The sequence below is a fragment of the Musa acuminata genome, chromosome BXJ2-1, assembly GCF_036884655.1.
Source record: "Musa acuminata AAA Group cultivar baxijiao chromosome BXJ2-1, Cavendish_Baxijiao_AAA, whole genome shotgun sequence".
Lineage (NCBI taxonomy): Eukaryota > Viridiplantae > Streptophyta > Magnoliopsida > Zingiberales > Musaceae > Musa > Musa acuminata.
The window spans coordinates 26,458,814-26,477,093 of record NC_088338.1 but is presented as its reverse complement, the minus strand read 5'-3'; the positions used below and the strand labels follow the sequence as shown (position 1 = coordinate 26,477,093).

Sequence of the window (18,280 nt, the reverse complement as noted above, 5' to 3'; positions counted from 1 at the left end):
TCAGCAACTTACGATGAAATTTGCAGCAATATAGGAACGAAATTTTTTTTTTTTTTTTTTTTGGATTTTCGAATATGGATAACTAAATTGCAGCAGCAGTAAGGCAGGAAACCAGAACCTGTTGCAATTCAGAGGGAGATCAAAGGATGATCTGCGGTGGTGGAGATGACGGTGGAATTTGGCGAAGATCTTTTAAGCAATTGTGGGAATTGCTTTGGGCGGTTGTGGAGGGTTGATGGATGGCTGTGGAAGGGCAGCGAGATGCCAAGAACGCTGCTCTGATACCAAGTGTTAGAACCCTTGCAGATTCTAAACTTGGGGTTGATCTCTTTAGGGGATCGGCCTCCTTGGAACTCTATAGGGGTTCCTCCCTCCAAGTGCTGCTCAAAGGCTGCAGAAAAGTTTCATCTATTGCCTAAGAAAAGAGAAGGAATACATGGCTATTTATAGGGCTTCTAAACCCTATCTCCTAATAGGACTCCTACTTAAGACTCTTACTTCTAACCAACTCCTAATATGACTCATACTCAAGACTCCTATTCCCTTACAACTCCTAATTCTTCTATAAGAAAAACCTCCTAACAGAATGTCTCTCTCTCAATTAGGACTCTCCTAGTTAGAGTCCTAACAGAGTGTCTCTCTCAATTAGGACTCTCCTAGTTAGAGTCCAAACAGAGTGTCCCTCTCAATTAGGACTCTCCTAGCTAGAGTCCTAACAGAATGTCCCTCTCAATTAGGACTCTCCTAGCTAGAGTCCTAACAGTGGACCCCTTCAAAATTGGAGCAATGCAAATCTGGCCGACCTCGAGAAACATAAAATTGCTACATGGCTTTCTGGGTTTAACAGGCTACTACCGAAAGTTCGTGAAAAACTATGGAAAGATCAGTGCACCACTTACTTCCTTACTAGAAAAAAATGTCTTCCAATGGTTGGACAGAGCCTCCGCTGCCTTCGACAAACTTAAGGCAGCCATGACGACGACGTCGGTGCTAACACTACCAGATTTCAACCGACCCTTCATTATTGAGGCCGACACATCTGGAGTCAGAATTGGAGCCATTCTCATGCAAGATGGTCGACCACTCGAATACACTAGCAAGACATTATCTCCCTCCGATCAAAATATGTCAACATATGATAAGGAGATGCTCGCCATTGTGCGCGCAGCAACGAGATGGAGATTGTACTTGATCAGGCGATACTTTCAAATCAAGACCGACCATAAAAGCCTAAAATATCTCTTGGAACAGAAGATATCTTCCCCCGAGCAGCAAAAATGGGTAACAAAACTTCTTGGATTTGATTTTGAAATAACTTACAAAAAGGGGAAAGAGAATGTTCTTGCAGATGCGCTTTCGCAGCTACCCGAGCAAGTTGAAGTTTCGACCGTTTCACTTCCGACCAGCGACTTCCTTGAGGATATTAAGATGGAATGGCAAGAAGATTCAGATACTAGTAAGATTATAAAAAAATTGGAGGAAGCACCAAGCCCCATGGCTCATTACATTTGAGACTCAAAAGAATTACACTATAAGGGACGCATTGTGCTTGTGACAAATTCTACTTGCATCTTCAATAGCAGATTTTGGACAAAGTTATTCTATATGCAGGTTACTAAATTGAAAAGGAGTACGATATATCACCCACAAACCAACAGCCAACCGGAAGTTTTAAACAGGTGCTTGGAGACAGCCCAAAGCCACCCACCAAATATGACTACCCAAAGAGAACTCCAGACCCAGCCAAGTGCCATTATTAATCGACGGATCGTGACTCGACGACGACGACCCACTAATGAAGTGCTAATACAGTGGGCGAACCTACCAAAAGAAGATGCCACTTGGGAGAACTATGATGACTTGAAGATCAAATTCCCAGAATTCATGAATCATCAGCCTCGAGGACAAGGCTGATTTGAAGAGGGCGGGTCTGTTAGGACTCTAGCTTGGAGAGTCCTAATTGAGAGGGACATTCATGTAAAAATGTTAGGAGTCTAGCTAGGAGAGTCCTAATTGAGAGGGACATTCTGTTAGGACTCTAGCTAGGAGAGTCCTAATTGTGAGGGGCTCTCATGTAGGAGGTTTTTTCTTAGAGAAGAATTAGGAGTTGTAAGGGAATAGGAGTCTTGAGTAGGAGTCCTATTAGGAGTTGGTTAGAAGTAAGACTCTTAAGTAGGAGTCATATTAGGAGTTAGGGTTTAGAAGACCTATAAATAGCCATGTATTCCTTCTCTTTTCTTAAGCAATAGATGAAACTTTTCTGCAGCCTTTGAGCAGCACTTGGAGGGAGGAACCCCTATAGAGTTCCATGGAGGCCGATCCCCTAAAGAGATCAACCCCAAGTTTAGAATCTGCAAGGGTTCTAACAGAGTGAAACACGAGGACTTTCCAGGGGGTCACCCATCCTAGTACTACTCTCTCCAAAGTCGGCGCTTAACTTCAGAATTCTGTTGGGATCCGGTGCTTTAGTGCTGGCATTATCACACCCGTTTCGCGTGCTTCGTCCCTCGCCTATGTGCACGTCGCGGCCGGCGCATCAACGTCCGGAGCCTCTTGCCCGTCACGAAACCGTCGGCGCTTTCTCGAACGTTCACGAAATCCCTATTGCAAGCTCTCTCCGAGCCCTAGCCCAACGACTGTGTATCGGTCACGGCAAGCGCGCGTCGAAACCATCGGCACTTTCTAGAACGATTTCGAAATCGCTATTGTGACCCAAATCCGGAAAGCTCTCTCCAAGCCCCACGATACTGACTGCGTAGCGGTCACGGCAAATTCCGAGCCCCAAAACAATCGTCTCGGAGGTCTACGGGAGATGTTTCGTATCTCGGGACGCAAAAAGGTGTTCAACACGAGGACTTCCCAGGGGGTCACCCATCCTAGTTCTACTCTCTCTAAAGCACGCTTATCTTCGGAGTTCGGATGGGATCCGGTGCTTTAGTGCTAGCATTATCGCACCCGTTTCGCGTGCTTCGTCCCTCGCCTATGTGCACGTCACGGCCGGCGCATTAACGTCCGGAGCCTCTTGCCCGTCACGAAACTGTCGTCGTTTTCTCGAACGTTCACGAAATCCCTATTGCAAGCTCTCTACGAGCCCTAGCCCAACGACTGCGTATCGGTCACGGCAAACGTGCGTCGAAACCATCGGCACTTTCTAGAACGATCTCGGAATCGCTATTGCGACCCCAATCCGGAAAGCTCTCTCCGAGTCCCACGATACTGACTGCGTAGCGATCACGGCAAATTTCGAGCCCCAAAACAAACGTCTCAGAGGTCTACGGGAGATGTTTCATATCTCGAGACGCGAAAAAGAGTGAAACACGAGGACTTCCCAGGGGGTCACCCATCCTAGTACTACTCTCTCTAAATCACGCTTAACTTCGGAGTTCTGATGGGATCCGGTGCTTTAGTGCTGGCATTATCGCACCCTGTTCGCGTGCTTCGTCCCACGCCGATGTGCACGTCGCGGCCGGCGCATCAACGTCCGGAGCCTCTTGCCAGTCACAAAACCGTCGGCGCTTTCTCTAACGTTCACGAAATCCCTATTGCAAGCTCTCTCCGAGCCCTAGCCCAACGACTGCCTATCGGTCACGGCAAGCGCGCATCGAAACCATCGACACTTTCTAGAACGATCTCGGAATCGCTATTGCGACCCCAATCCGGAAAGGTCTCTCCGAGCCCCCACGATACTGACTGCGTAGCGGTCACGGCAAATTCCGAGCCCCAAAACAATCGTCTCGGAGGTCTACGGGAGATGTTTCGTATCTCGGGACTCAAAAAGGAGTTTAACACGAGGACTTCCCAGGGGGTCACCCATCCTAGTACTACTCTCTCCAAAGTCGGCGCTTAACTTCGGAATTCTGTTGGGATCCGGTGCTTTAGTGCTGGCATTATCACACCCGTTTCGCGTGCTTCGTCCCTCGCCTATGTGCACGTCGCAGCCGGCGCATCAACGTCCGGAGCCTCTTGCCAGTCACAAAACCGTCGGCGCTTTCTCTAACGTTCACGAAATCACTATTGCAAGCTCTCTCCGAGCCCTAGCCCAACGACTGCCTATCGGTCACGGCAAGCGCGCATCGAAACCATCGACACTTTCTAGAACGATCTCGGAATCGCTATTGCGACCCCAATCCGGAAAGCTCTCTCCGAGCCCCACGATACTGACAGCGTAGCGGTCACGGCAAATTCCGAGCCCCAAAACAATCGTCTCGGAGGTCTACGGGAGATGTTTTGTATCTCGGGATGCAAAAAGGAGTGAAACACGAGGACTTCCCAGGGGGTCACCCATCCTAGTACTACTCTCTCCAAAGTCGGCGCTTAACTTCGGAATTCTGTTGGGATCCGGTGCTTTAGTGCTGGCATTATCACACCTGTTTCGCGTGCTTCGTCCCTCGCCTATGTGCACGTCGCGGCCGACGCATCAACGTCCGGATCCTCTAGCCCGTCACGAAACCGTCGGCGCTTTCTCGAGCGTTCACGAAATCCCTATTGCAAGCTCTCTCCGAGCCCTAGCCCAACGACTGCGTATCGGTCACGGCAAGCGCGCGTCGAAACCATCGGCACTTTCTATAACGATCTCGAAATCGCTATTGTGACCCAAATCCGGAAAGCTCTCTCCGAGCCCCACGATACTGACTGCGTAGCGTTCACGGCTAATTCCGAGCCCCAAAACAATCTGTTAGGACTCTAGCTTGGAGAGTCCTAATTGAGAGGGACATTCATGTAAAACTGTTAGGACTCTAGCTAAGAGAGTCCTAATTGAGAGGGACATTCTATTAGGACTCTAGCTAGGAGAGTCCTAATTAAGAGGGGCTGTTAGGACTCTAGCTTGGAGAGTCCTAATTGAGAGGGACAATCATGTAAAAATGTTAGGACTCTAGCTAGGAGAGTCCTAATTGAGAGGGGCATTCTGTTAGGACTCTAGCTAGGAGAGTCCTAATTGTGAGGGGCATTCATGTATGAGGTTTTTTCTTGGAGAAGAATTAGGAGTTGTAAGGGAATAGGAGTCTTGAGTAGGAGTCCTATTAGGAGTTGGTTAGAAGTAAGAGTCTTAAGTAGGAGTCCTATTAGGAGTTAGGGTTTAGAAGCCCTATAAATAGCCATGTATTCCTTCTCTTTTAATAAGCAATAGATGAATCTTTTCTGCAGCCTTTGAGCAGCAACTTGGAGGGAGGAACCCCTATAGAGTTCCAAGGAGGCCGATCCCCTAAAGAGATCAACCCCAAGTTTAGAATCTGCAAGGGTTCTAACACCTGGTATCAGAGCAGCGTTCTTGGTGTCTCGCTGCCCTTTCACAGCCATCCATCAACCCTCCACAACCATCCAAAGCAATTCCCACAATTGCTTAAAAGATCGTCACCGAATTCCGCCATCATCTCCACCACCACGGATCATCCTTTGATCTCCCCGTGAATTGCAACAGGTTCTGGTTTCCTACCTTACTGCTGCTGCAATTTAGTTATCCTTATTCGAAAATCCAAAAAAAAAAAAATCGTTCCTATATTGCTGCATAAACTTTTCGTCACAAAGTTTTCATCTCTACGACGAAAGATATATTGCAGAATTCCAGCCGCATAGCACTATCTGTTTGATCTTGCTACTGTGCTTTTTCTATCCAAATTTCTACGAAATTTTTATGACATCTTTGACACTTCTTAACAGTGGATTTCCCTTTGGTTTCATGAAAAAATTCTCAATATAAACTACTGATCTTTTATGTCCAATCTGCTGCACTTGAATTGCAGAATTCAAGCCGCATAGCACCATCTGTTTGATCTTGCTACTGTGCTTTTTCTATCCAATTTTCTACGAAATTTTTATGACATCTTTGACACTTCCTGACAGTAGATTTTCCTTTGGTTTCATCGAAAAATTCTCAATATAAACTACTGATCTTTTATGTCCAATCTGCTACACTTGAAAATCTATGCTGCAGAAAATTTCAACTGCATATCGTTGCCTTAACCCATCTATTTGCAATCTTTTTTGAATGAAATTTCTTATAGACTTCATATATCATCTTGGCTTCCATCTAAGATTGATCTATTAAGAAATTCATCTCTAAAAACGATTTTATGTTGCTGCAAATTTTCATCGTAACCCGCTGAAATTTTTCGACGATAATTCTGCAATTGCAACTTGCACCAATTTCTTTGCTGTTATACTGCCGAAATTTTCTTGATTAAATTAGATATCCTTGCTGTCATATAAACTGTGATTTTGCTATCAATTCCCTCCTCAATTCTCTTAAGTTTTTGGTGGAAATTACGTCGAGAAACCGTTGTTTCTTCGACGACAATTCTACTCTTACAAGACAGCACATACTTGCTGCAACTTCCACGGATTTCTGTCAAACCTTTGCTACCATCTACCACAGATCCAAAACTTTCATCCAGAGCCCTAAAACTCTACCAAACCACACCCTCAAACTGCACCCAAAACAGCCACAAAACAAGCCTAAACCGTAGCCTACATCCACCAATCCACCAACACTTTCGACCATCACTTCTCTCAACCTATACATGCCTTTAACCCAACAGGAAAAGAGAGATCTTAACATCATTGATTTAGGGCCATATACTATGGCATCTAAGGAGGCAATCAATGCTAAATTCGAAGCCTTGGAGGCGCGAATGGAGGATAAGATTCGGGCGCTCTTTACCGAACTCAGATTGGGCCGACCACTAAGCCCGAAGAAATCATATCAAGGAGAGAGCTTTGCCCAATCACACCAAGCCCGAAGAGATGACTTCCAAGAGAGGGGAAGCTCTATGACCAACCCCAACTATCCATGCATGAGAATGGACTTCCCTAGATGGGAAGAAGGAGACCCGATTGGTTGGATTTCGCATGCGGAGCGATATTTTCGGTACCACAAAACCGCGGATGTATCTATGGTAAAAATTGCAGCTATACATCTTAAAGGGGATGCTATTCAATGGTTTGACTGGTTTGAACATACTTATGGAGTCCTTTCATGGCGACAATTCAAAGAAGAACTGCTGATTCGCTTCAGACCAACCGATTACGAGAATATTGACAAACAACTAGCAAAGATCCGACAAACCTCCACCATTCAGGAGTACCAAACCAGGTTTGAAAGGTTATCTAATCAAAATCATGATTGGTCTCAAAAACAGCTATTGAGGACCTTCATTGAGGGCTTGAAGCCGGAGATCCGAGGAGAAGTTAAAGCGCGACAACCGTATACGCTTATGGCAGCCATCTCTTTCGCACGACATCAAGAGGAGCAATTGAACCATGAAGCTCGGAGGACTAGGGTCACTCCTCAACCAGTAATATTGAAGCCCTCAGCCCCCCCTACTGTCGACCAAGTCCCTGCACCAAAGAGGTTAACAGGAGAAGAGCTTCGGGAGCGATATGCGAAGGGGTTATGTTGGCATTGTGACGAGCCGTGGAGCCGTGAGCATCGCTGCAGTAAAGGAGGACTTCTTATGATTGAACCGATAGAAGAAGAGGTCATTGAACATCCAAAAGAGAGCTTTGAATATGAAGAAGAAGATGCAGAAGAAGAGCCACAACCGACCGAAGTTACGGTACATACACTAGCTAGCTACTCAAACCCGCAAACGATGAAAATTGGAGGCCTTCTCAAACAACAACCAATCACTGTTCTCATCGACACGGGCAGTACTACTAACTTCCTAAATAGTAAGCTTTCTGTTCGGATATCATTACCTATCGAGAATCGCTGCAGGTTTGATGTTAAGGTCATCGACGGACGGATTTTGAATTGTGATCATAGGCGCTTGTAGGAGAAACTATTGTTGCAGGACCAAGAGATAATTGCAGATTTCTTCCTTCTCCCTCTTAACAATCATGAGGCCATGCTCAGAATTAAATTGTTGACGACATTAGGTGATATTTCTTGGAATTTTATGAAACTAATTATGAAATTTTACAGTAAAGAGAAACATGTGACATTGCACGGGAAACGTGGGGGCGACATAACAACGATTTGCACACAACAAATGGAGAATGTTTTGCATAAAGCATGCAGCGGCTTTTTAGTACAACTTGAGCAGCAAACTAAGGGAGAGCCAACAGAATTTGAAGATCCAAATCTACTTCCTTTGCTTGCTGAATTTTCAAATATATTTGACGAATCGCGCAACCTACCTCTTACATATCGGCATGATCATTGTATAATGATTCTTCCAAGCAAATCTTCAGCAAATGCTCAGCCATATCAGTATCCATATCTCCAGAAGGATGAAATAGAAAAGATTATAAAAGAAATGCTCGAAACAGGAGTTATTCGGCCAAGTTGCAACCTCTACTCTTCGCCGGTGCTACTTGTACGCAAGAAGGACGGAACAAGGCGAATATGTGTTGATTACCGAGCTCTCAATGGCATAATCATCAAGGACAAATACTTTATTCCAATAGTAGATGAATTACTAGATGAAAAGGAGCACAAATCTTTACAAAGCTGGACCTTTGATCCGGGTATCATCAAATACGAGCATGCGAAGAAGACATACGGAAAACCACCTTTTGAACACACAACAACCACGAATTTTTGCTTTCTTCAACAAAAGGTGGAATATCTTGGGCATATCATATCAGAGGAAGGTGTGGCAGTGGACCCCTTCAAAATTGGAGCAATGCAAATCTGGCCGACCTCGAGAAACATAAAATTGCTACATGGCTTTCTGGGTTTAACAAGCTACTACCGCAAGTTCGTGAAAAATTATGGAAAGATTAGTGCACCACTTACTTCCTCACTAGAAAAAGATGTCTTCCAATGGTTGGACAGAGCCTCCGCTGCCTTCGACAAACTTAAGGCAGCCATGACGACGACGCCGGTGCTAACACTACCAGATTTCAACCGACCCTTCATTATTGATGCCGACACATCTGGAGTTAGAATTGGAGCCATTCTCATGCAAGATGGTCGACCGCTCGCATACACTAGCAAGGCATTATCTCCCTTCGATCAAAATATGTCAACATATGATAAGGAGATGCTCGCCATTGTGCGCGCAGCAACGAGGTGGAGATTGTACTTGATCAGGCGATACTTTCAAATCAAGACCGACCATAAAAGCCTAAAATATCTCTTGGAGCAGAAGATATCTTCCCCCGAGCAGCAAAAATGGGTAACAAAACTTCTTGAATTTGATTTTGAAATAACTTACAAAAAGGGGAAAGAGAATGTTCTTACAGATGCGCTTTCGCAGCTACCCGAGCAAGTTGAAGTTTCGACCGTTTCACTTCCGACCAGCGACTTCCTTGAGGATATTAAGATGGAATGGCAGGAAGATTCAGATACTAGTAAGATTATAAAAAAATTGGAGTAAGCACCAAGCCCCATGGCTCATTACAATTGGGACTCAAAAGAATTACACTATAAGGGACGCATTGTGCTTGTGACAAATTCTACTTGCATCTTCAATAGCAGATTTTGGATAAAGTTATTCTATATGCAGGGTACTAAATTGAAAAGGAGTATGACATATCACCCACAAACCAACAGCCAACCGGAAGTTTTAAACAGGTACTTGGAGACAGCCCAAAGCCACCCACCAAATATGACTACCCAAAGAGAACTCCAGACCCAGCCAAGTGCCATTATTGATCGACGGATCGTGACTCGACGACGACAACCCACTAATGAAGTGCTAATACGGTGGGCGAACCTACCAAAAGAAGATACCACTTGGAAGAACTTTGACGACTTGAAGATCAAATTCCCAGAATTCATGAATCATCAGCCTCGAGGACAAGGCTGATTTGAAGAGGGCGGGTCTATTAGGACTCTAGCTTGGAGAGTCCTAATTGAGAGGGACAATCATGTAAAAATGTTAGGACTCTAGCTAGGAGAGTCCTAATTGAGAGGGGCATTCTGTTAGGACTCTAGCTAGGAGAGTCCTAATTGTGAGGGGCATTCATGTATGAGGTTTTTTCTTGGAGAAGAATTAGGAGTTGTAAGGGAATAGGAGTCTTGAGTAGGAGTCCTATTAGGAGTTGGTTAGAAGTAAGAGTCTTAAGTAGGAGTCCTATTAGGAGTTAGGGTTTAGAAGCCCTATAAATAGCCATGTATTCCTTCTCTTTTAATAAGCAATAGATGAATCTTTTCTGCAGCCTTTGAGCAGCAACTTGGAGGGAGGAACCCCTATAGAGTTCCAAGGAGGCCGATCCCCTAAAGAGATCAACCCCAAGTTTAGAATCTGCAAGGGTTCTAACAGGGGCATTCATGTAGGAGGTTTTTTCTTAGAGAAGAATTAGGAGTTATAAGGGAATAGGAGTCTTGAGTAGGAGTCCTATTAGGAGTTCGTTAGAAGTAAGAGTCTTAAGTAGGAGTCCTATTAGGAGTTAGGGTTTAGAAGCCCTATAAATAGTCATGTATTCCTTCTCTTTTCATAAGCAATAGATGAATCTTTTCTGCAGCCTTTGAGCAGCAACTTGGAGGGAGGAACCCCTATAGAGTTCCAAGGAGGCCGATCCCCTAAAGAGATCAACCCCAAGTTTAGAATCTGCAAGGGTTCTAACACCTGGTATCAGAGCAGCATTCTTGGCATCTCGCTGCCCTTCCACAGCCATCCATCAACCCTCTACAACCATCCAAAGCAATTCCCACAATTGCTTAAAAGATCGTCACCGAATTCCGCCATCATCTCCACCACCACGGATCATCCTTTGATCTCCCCGTGAATTGCAACAGGTTCTGGTTTCCTACCTTACTGCTGCTGCAATTTAGTTATCCTTATTCGAAAATCCAAAAAAAAAAAAAATCGTTCTTATATTGCAGCATAAACTTTTCGTCACAAAGTTTTCATCTCTACGACGAAAGATATATTGCAGAATTCCAGCCGCATAGCACCATCTGTTTGATCTTGCTACTGTGCTTTTTCTATCCAAATTTCTACAAATTTTTATGACATCTTTGACACTTCTTAACAGTGGATTTACCTTTGGTTTCATCAAAAAATTCTCAATATAAACTACTGATCTTTTATGTTCAATCTGCTGCACTTGAATTGTAGAATTCAAGCCGCATAGCACCATCTGTTTGATCTTGCTACTGTGCTTTTTCTATCCAAATTTTTACGAAATTTTTATGACATCTTTGACACTTCCTAACAGTAGATTTCCCTTTGGTTTCATCGAAAAATTCTCAATATAAACTACTGATCTTTTATGTCCAAACTGCTGCACTTGAAAATCTATGCTGCAGAAAATTTCAACTGCATATCGTTGCCTTAACCCATCTATTTGCAATCTTTTTTGAATGAAATTTCTTACAGACTTCATATATCATCTTGGCTTCCATCTAAGATTGATCTATTAAGAAATTCATCTCTAAAAACGATTTTATGTTGCTGCAAATTTTCATCGTAACCCGTTGAAATTTTTCGACGATAATTCTGCAATTGCAACTTGCACCAATTTCTTTGCTATTATACTGCCGAAATTTTCTTGATTAAATTAGATATCCTTGCGGTCATATAAACTGCAATTTTTCTATCAATTCCCTCCTCAATTCTCTTAAGTTTTTGGTGGAAATTACGTCGAGAAACCATTGTTTCTTAGACGACAATTCTACTCTTACAAGACAGCACATACTTGCTGCAACTTCCACGGATTTCTGTCAAACCTTTGCTACCATCTACCACAGATCCAAAACTTTCATCCAGAGCCCTAAAACTCTACCAAACCACACCCTCAAACAGCACCCAAAACAGCCACAAAACAAGCCTAAACCGTAGCCTACATCCACCAATCCACCAACACTTTCGACCATCACTTCTCTCAACCTATACATGCCTTTAACCCAACAGCAAAAGAGAGATCTTAACATCATTGATTTGGGGGCATATACTATGGCATCTAAGGAGGCAATCAATGCTAAATTCGAAGCCTTGGAGGCGCGAATGGAGGATAAGATTCGGACGCTCTTTACCGAACTCAGATTGGGCCGACCACTAAGCCCGAAGAAATCATATCAAGGAGAGAGCTTTGCCCAATCACACCAAGCCCGAAGAGATGACTTCCAAGAGAGGGGAAGCTCTATGACCAACCCCAACTATCCATGCATGAGAGTGGACTTCCCTAGATGGGAAGAAGGAGACCCGATTGGTTGGATTTCGCACGCGGAGCGATATTTTGGGTACCACAAAACCGCGGATGTATCTATGGTGAAAATTGCAGCTATACATCTTGAAGGGGATGCTATTCAATGGTTTGACTGGTTTGAACATACTTATGGAGTCCTTTCATGGCGACAATTCAAAGAAGAACTGCTGATTCGCTTCAGACCAACCGATTACGAGAATATTGACGAACAACTAGCAAAGATCCGACAAACCTCCACCATTCAGGAGTACCAAACCAGGTTTGAAAGGTTATCTAATCAAAATTATGATTGGTCTCAAAAATAGCTATTGAGGACCTTCATTGAGGGCTTGAAGCCGGAGATCCGAGGAGAAGTTAAAGCGCGACAACCGTATACGCTTATGGCAGCCATCTCTTTCGCACGACATCAAGAGGAGCAATTGAACCATGAAGCTCGGAGGACTAGGGTCACTCCTCAACCAGTAATATTGAAGCCCTCAGCCTCCCCTACTGTCGACCAAGTCCCTGCACCAAAGAGGTTAACAAGAGAAGAGCTTCGGGAGCGATATGCGAATGGGTTATGTTGGCATTGTGACGAGCCGTGGAGCCGTGGAGCCGTGAGCATCGCTGTAGTAAAGGAGGACTTCTTATTATTGAACCGATAGAAGAAGATATCATTGAACATCCAAAAGAGAGCTTTGAATATAAAGAAGAAGATGCAGAAGAAGAGCCACAACCGACCGAAGTTACGGTACATACACTAGCTAGCTACTCAAACCCGCAAACGATGAAAATTGAAGGCCTTCTCAAACAACAACCAATCACTGTTCTCATCGACACGGGCAGTACTACTAACTTCCTAAATAGTAAGCTTGCTGTTCGGATATCATTACCTATCGAGAATCGCTGCAGGTTTGATGTTAAGGTCGCCGACGGACGGATTTTGAATTGTGATCATAGGCGCTTGCAGGAGAAACTATTGCTGCAGGACCAAGAGATAATTACAGATTTCTTCCTTCTCCCTCTTAACAATCATGAGGCCATGCTCAGAATTAAATGGTTGATGACATTAGGTGATATTTCCTGGAATTTTATGAAACTAATTATGAAATTTTACAGTAAGGAGAAACAGGTGACATTGCACGGGAAACGTGGGGGCGACATAACAACGATTTGCACACAACAAATGGAGAATGTTTTGTATAAAGCATGCAGCGGCTTTTTGGTACAACTTGAGCAGCAAACTAAGGGAGAGCCAACAGAATTTGAAGATCCAAATCTACTTCCTTTGCTTGCTGAACTTTTAAATATATTTGACGAACCGCGCAACCTACCTCTTACCTGTCGGCATGATCATTGTATATTGATTCTTCCAGGCAAATCTTCAGCAAATGCTCAGCCATATCAGTATCCACATCTCCAAAAGGATGAAATAGAAAGGATTATAAAAGAGATGCTCGAAACAGGAGTTATTCGGCCAAGTTGCAACCTCTACAACATGAGTAGTCATAGCGGCGACACTGTAGCGGCGGCGACGACACTGTAGCGGCGACCAGATCTAGGGCGAACACTGTAGCGGCGGCGATGACACTGTAGCGGCGACCAGATCTAGGGCGGCGACGACACTGTAGCGGCGGCCAGATCTAGGGCGACCACTATAGCGGCGACGACACTGTAGCGGCGAACATATCTAGGGCGACCACTGTAGCGGCGGCCAGATCTCCCTAGGGCGATCTGACTCCTGCAGCGCCGGCTTTCTCCCACGGGCGACAGGCGATGACACTGTAGCGGCGATTTGATTTCCTGCAGCGTCGGCTGTTTCCCAAGGGCGACGTACTGTAGCGGCGGCGACGACACTGTAGCAGCGACAGTACTGTAGCGGCGACGACACTGTAGCGGCGACGAGATCTCCCTAGGGCGATCTGACTCCTGCAGCGTTTCTCCCACGGGCGACGATACTATAGCAACGATCTGATCTCCCTTACTATAGTGGTGATCGGATCTCCTGCAGCGTCGGCTTCTCCCCAAGGGCGACGATACTATAGCGGCGACCAGATCTCCCTAGGGCGACGGTACTGTAGCGGCGATCTGATATACTGCGACTGCGACGGTGGTTTTTCCCTATGGAGATGATTCTATAGCCGCGACCAGAAGAGGGATCAAACATGGCAGCGACGGCCCCTAGGGCTGGCGATGGTGGCGGGAGAGTTGATACGATGGTAAGACCCGTTACCCCTCAATTGGCTCCTCCTCCATATCCTCTCCAGAGAGAAACTCCTTCGACGAAACAACATCGAAGTAGATCGCGCTCTAGATCGTGGCAGCCTGCCCTCATTTCCAGTGACCCTAGGCCTTGGACTAGCCTCTTCAAGGCTCCGGTTGGAAGTCCGGATCTAAGCTTGGAATTCTTTACTCCAGAAGTTCAGGCTGATAAGAAGATTGCTGTATACGAGACTGCTGATTCAGCAGAGCTTATTGAGACATGGTCTATGGCGATTGTTGGCTATGTGGTAGGTCTCAAAACATCTTATTTCCCACTATCCTCATTTATCAAAACTCGATGGGGAATATCGTCATTTGATCTTCATATGCTGGAGAACGGATTCTTTGTTTGCAAGCTATACTCTGAAGAAGATTTACAACGAGTCCTCGAAGGATTCTGGACTATTCGCGGCCATCCAATGATTCTACGACGCTGGTCTCCTGATGTCCGTTTGGAGTTAGATAGCCTACAGTCTATTCCATTATGGGTATCCTTTCAAGGTCTTCCTCTACATCTTTGGAGTCGACGTTTTATTGCAAAGTTATGCAGCACTCTAGGACAGCCACTCTACATCGACAAAGCAACAGCTGCTCAGACGAGATTAGCATTTGCACGAGCATGTGTACTGGTTTCTTCTGACGAAGATCTTCCAAATGAGGTTTTCTATCGTGATCTTGACGGGAACACTCGGAAGGTACATGTCTCATATTCTTGGAAGCCACAACGATGTCAGCATTGCTTATCTTTTGGTCATGCAAATGGAGCTTGTCAGCAAACTCCAAAACAAATCACAAAGGTCTATCGACCACGTCAAGCGCCTCCGCAACAAAGCGAGTCTACTCTAATGGCAGTAGCACCGATGGTGGCGAAGACTATTGAGCATTCCGACTCACAAGGACAGCACCGCGGACAGAAGGACAAATCCAAAATTATATCTCTTCCTATAATGTCGGAGCCTTCCACAATAGAGGTTTCCCTTGGTACTAGTGGACAGGAGAAACATAAGTCAGGAACTTCATCTCTTCCAATATCATTGGATCCGTCCACAATAACTCAACAAACTCAGGCCCAAACAAATCTCGCCAGCAAGGATATTCCTCCTCAACAAACTCAAGCCACAACAAACATCGCCAACAAGGATATTCTGTCTCAACAAACTCATGCCCCAACAAACCTCTCTAGCCAAGCTACTCCAACAAGTACTATCCAGGAAATTGTGCTGCAACAATCTTATCGTGCTTCAACAAACCCTGCCAATCAAGACCACATGATTCAAGGTATTTTAAAGTTTAAAAATCTGCAAGCTGTAGATGAAGTGGATAAATATAGAAATAAAGTCATAAAAGGTAAGGATATTGTGCGGGAGGAAAATACAAAACCGAAGGATAAGAAAAAGGATGGTACAGTCCATCCAAAGTCGTAGGATGAATACCTTACCACCTTTTCATTTCTTTATTACTAATGAAGATAACATGTTGGAATGTTCGCGGACTTAATAAGCCGGAAAAATGTCGGGAGCTCAATAGAATAATCAAGTCTGTCGCATGTGATATTGTTATTCTAGTAGAAACGAAAATTAAACAATCGCGCGTTCAAGCTCAAAAGAATTTAATATGGCCGGACGCAGAACTATTTACCAATGACTCAAATGAAACTTTTGGTAGAATATGGGTCTTATGGCATCCTAACTCTATTAATGCTTGGTTTATTTCTGCTACTGATCAATTCATTCAACTTAAGGTAGAGGACAAAAAGAATGGCTGTCAATTCAATTTCATTGGTATATATGCTTCAAATAGTATGCAAGAAAGAAATACTCTTTGGTCTGACCTGACTAATATTGCAAATGGCTGTCTCAATGTACCTTGGATTGTTCTTGGAGACTTTAATACTGTTCGGTACACAAATGAAAAAGAGGGGGGTAGACAACTTTCAGAAAGTCAGCTTCAAAGTTTTAATGATTACATTGACACTGCAGCTTTGTTTGATATGAAATCTGTGGGTAATTGGCTCTCCTGGAGTAATCAAGGTGTTGCTAACAGAAAAATAATGGCTCGACTTGATAGGTGTTTGATTAATCATGAATGGTTAACAGTTTACCCAGATTCACTTCTTGAGTATGGTGCTCCTTTGTTTTCTGACCATTCTTTAATGTATATACACGCAGACAAAGCGATACCAAGAGGCAAGAAACCGTTTAGATTCTTTAACATGTGGAGTACTCATCCTCAATTTCTTGATGTTATCAGATCTGCTTGGAATGTTAATGTGCATGGATCTCCCCCTTACATCTTATGTCAAAAGCTCAAAGCCTGTAAAGCAGCACTAAAGGAGTGGAATACAAATACCTTTGGCAATATTACCACCACAGTTCAATTTTGCAGGAAGGAACTAATGTCATTGCAACATGAGCTGCAACTTCAGCCAAATGATGAGAATATTATCTACAAAGAGACAGAAGCCAGAAATAACTTCATGCAAGCCTTAAAACAGGAGGAAAGTTTTGTAAAGCAGAAGTCTCGACAGCATTGGCTTACACTAGGAGATTCCAATACTAAATTTTTCTATGCTTCAATTGCTACTCGAAGGGCTGTTAACTATATCAGCAAATGCAGAGACAAAGATGATAATCTTATTGAGAATTTAGAAGAGGTTAAAGCACACACAGAGCAATTTTTTTATTCCTTACTCAATCAAGCTGGGAAAACTAATAACATTCATGTGGAGCCGACTAGAAAACTTGATTCGGAAGCTATTTCAATCCTCAATGCCCCAATTACTGATGACGAAATTGTATGTGTTGTCTTTAAGTCACCAAAGCACAAAAGCCCAGGTCCAGATGGATTTCTAGCTGAATTTTACCAAACTGCTTGGTCTATTATTGGAAATGATGTGATCAAGGCTTGCCAACATTTTTTCTCTTCAGGTCATATTCTTAGAGAGATGAATTGCACCTTTATTTCTTTAATTCCGAAGAATGCAGGGGCTGATTCACTAGAGAACTATCGACCCATATCATTATGCAACTTTATTTACAAGATCATCTCCAAAGTATTAGCAAATAGAATGCAAAAGGTAATACACAAGATCATTAGCCCAAATCAAGCTGCTTTCATCAAAGGGAGAAGTATACATCATAATATTTTGCTTGCTAATGACTTGGTCAAAGATTTGCATTCAAAAGCAAGAGGGACAAAAATATGTTTTAAAGCTGATTTACGGAAAGCCTTTGATTCAGTTAATAGGAAATTTATCTATAAGATGCTCCTCGATATGAACTTCCCACAACAATGGGTTAATTGGATTCAATCTTGCCTGGAAACTCCAAAGTTTTCGATACTCTTTAATGGCTCACCTATTGGTTTTTTTGGGAGCACGAATGGCATCCGACAAGGTGATCCACTCTCTCCGTATCTCTTTACTATTGCGATGGAAGGACTTAGCTGTATGTTGGAACATGCAGTCTTAAATGGCAGCATAAAGGTACCCAATGCTGGCTCTATTCATATATCACATATAACATTTGCAGATGATTTACTTATCTTTCTCCAAAATGATCCAACTTCAGTAAAGAACCTGACTACTATTATGAATGACTTTGGTATGGTTTCTGGACTTCAGTTAAATCATGCGAAAAGTAAAGTATATATGAGCCCTTACGTTGAGAATAAGGTCTTTATTGCACAAACTTTGGGGGTTAGTGAGGGAAGCCTGCCAGTTTCTTATTTGGGTCTCCCGCTCATATCCACAGGCATTCACAAAACCCACTGTCAGCCTATCCTACAAAAAATAAAGAATAGAATTTCTTCTTGGAAAAATAGGCTTCTATCAAAAGCAGGACGACTCGAACTCATCCGTCCTGTATTGCACTCCTACTCTATATATTGGTGTAATGCATTTCTTCTGCCTGCTGGACTTCTCCAAGATATTGAACGGTTATTA

At 43.8% G+C, this 18,280-nt stretch overlaps 5 pseudogenes; all 5 read right to left on the bottom strand.

Moving 5' to 3' along the window:
* Positions 1 to 2,367: 2,367 nt before the first annotated feature.
* On the bottom strand, positions 2,368 to 2,488 carry LOC135599538 (5S ribosomal RNA; annotated as a pseudogene).
* Positions 2,489 to 2,838: 350 nt separating this feature from the next.
* LOC135603818 (5S ribosomal RNA) lies at positions 2,839 to 2,957 on the bottom strand (annotated as a pseudogene).
* Positions 2,958 to 3,307: 350 nt separating this feature from the next.
* On the bottom strand, positions 3,308 to 3,426 carry LOC135602435 (5S ribosomal RNA; annotated as a pseudogene).
* Positions 3,427 to 3,777: 351 nt separating this feature from the next.
* On the bottom strand, positions 3,778 to 3,898 carry LOC135599360 (5S ribosomal RNA; annotated as a pseudogene).
* A 350-nt stretch (positions 3,899 to 4,248) lies between these two features.
* LOC135599315 (5S ribosomal RNA) lies at positions 4,249 to 4,369 on the bottom strand (annotated as a pseudogene).
* Between the last annotated feature and the right edge of the window lie 13,911 nt (positions 4,370 to 18,280).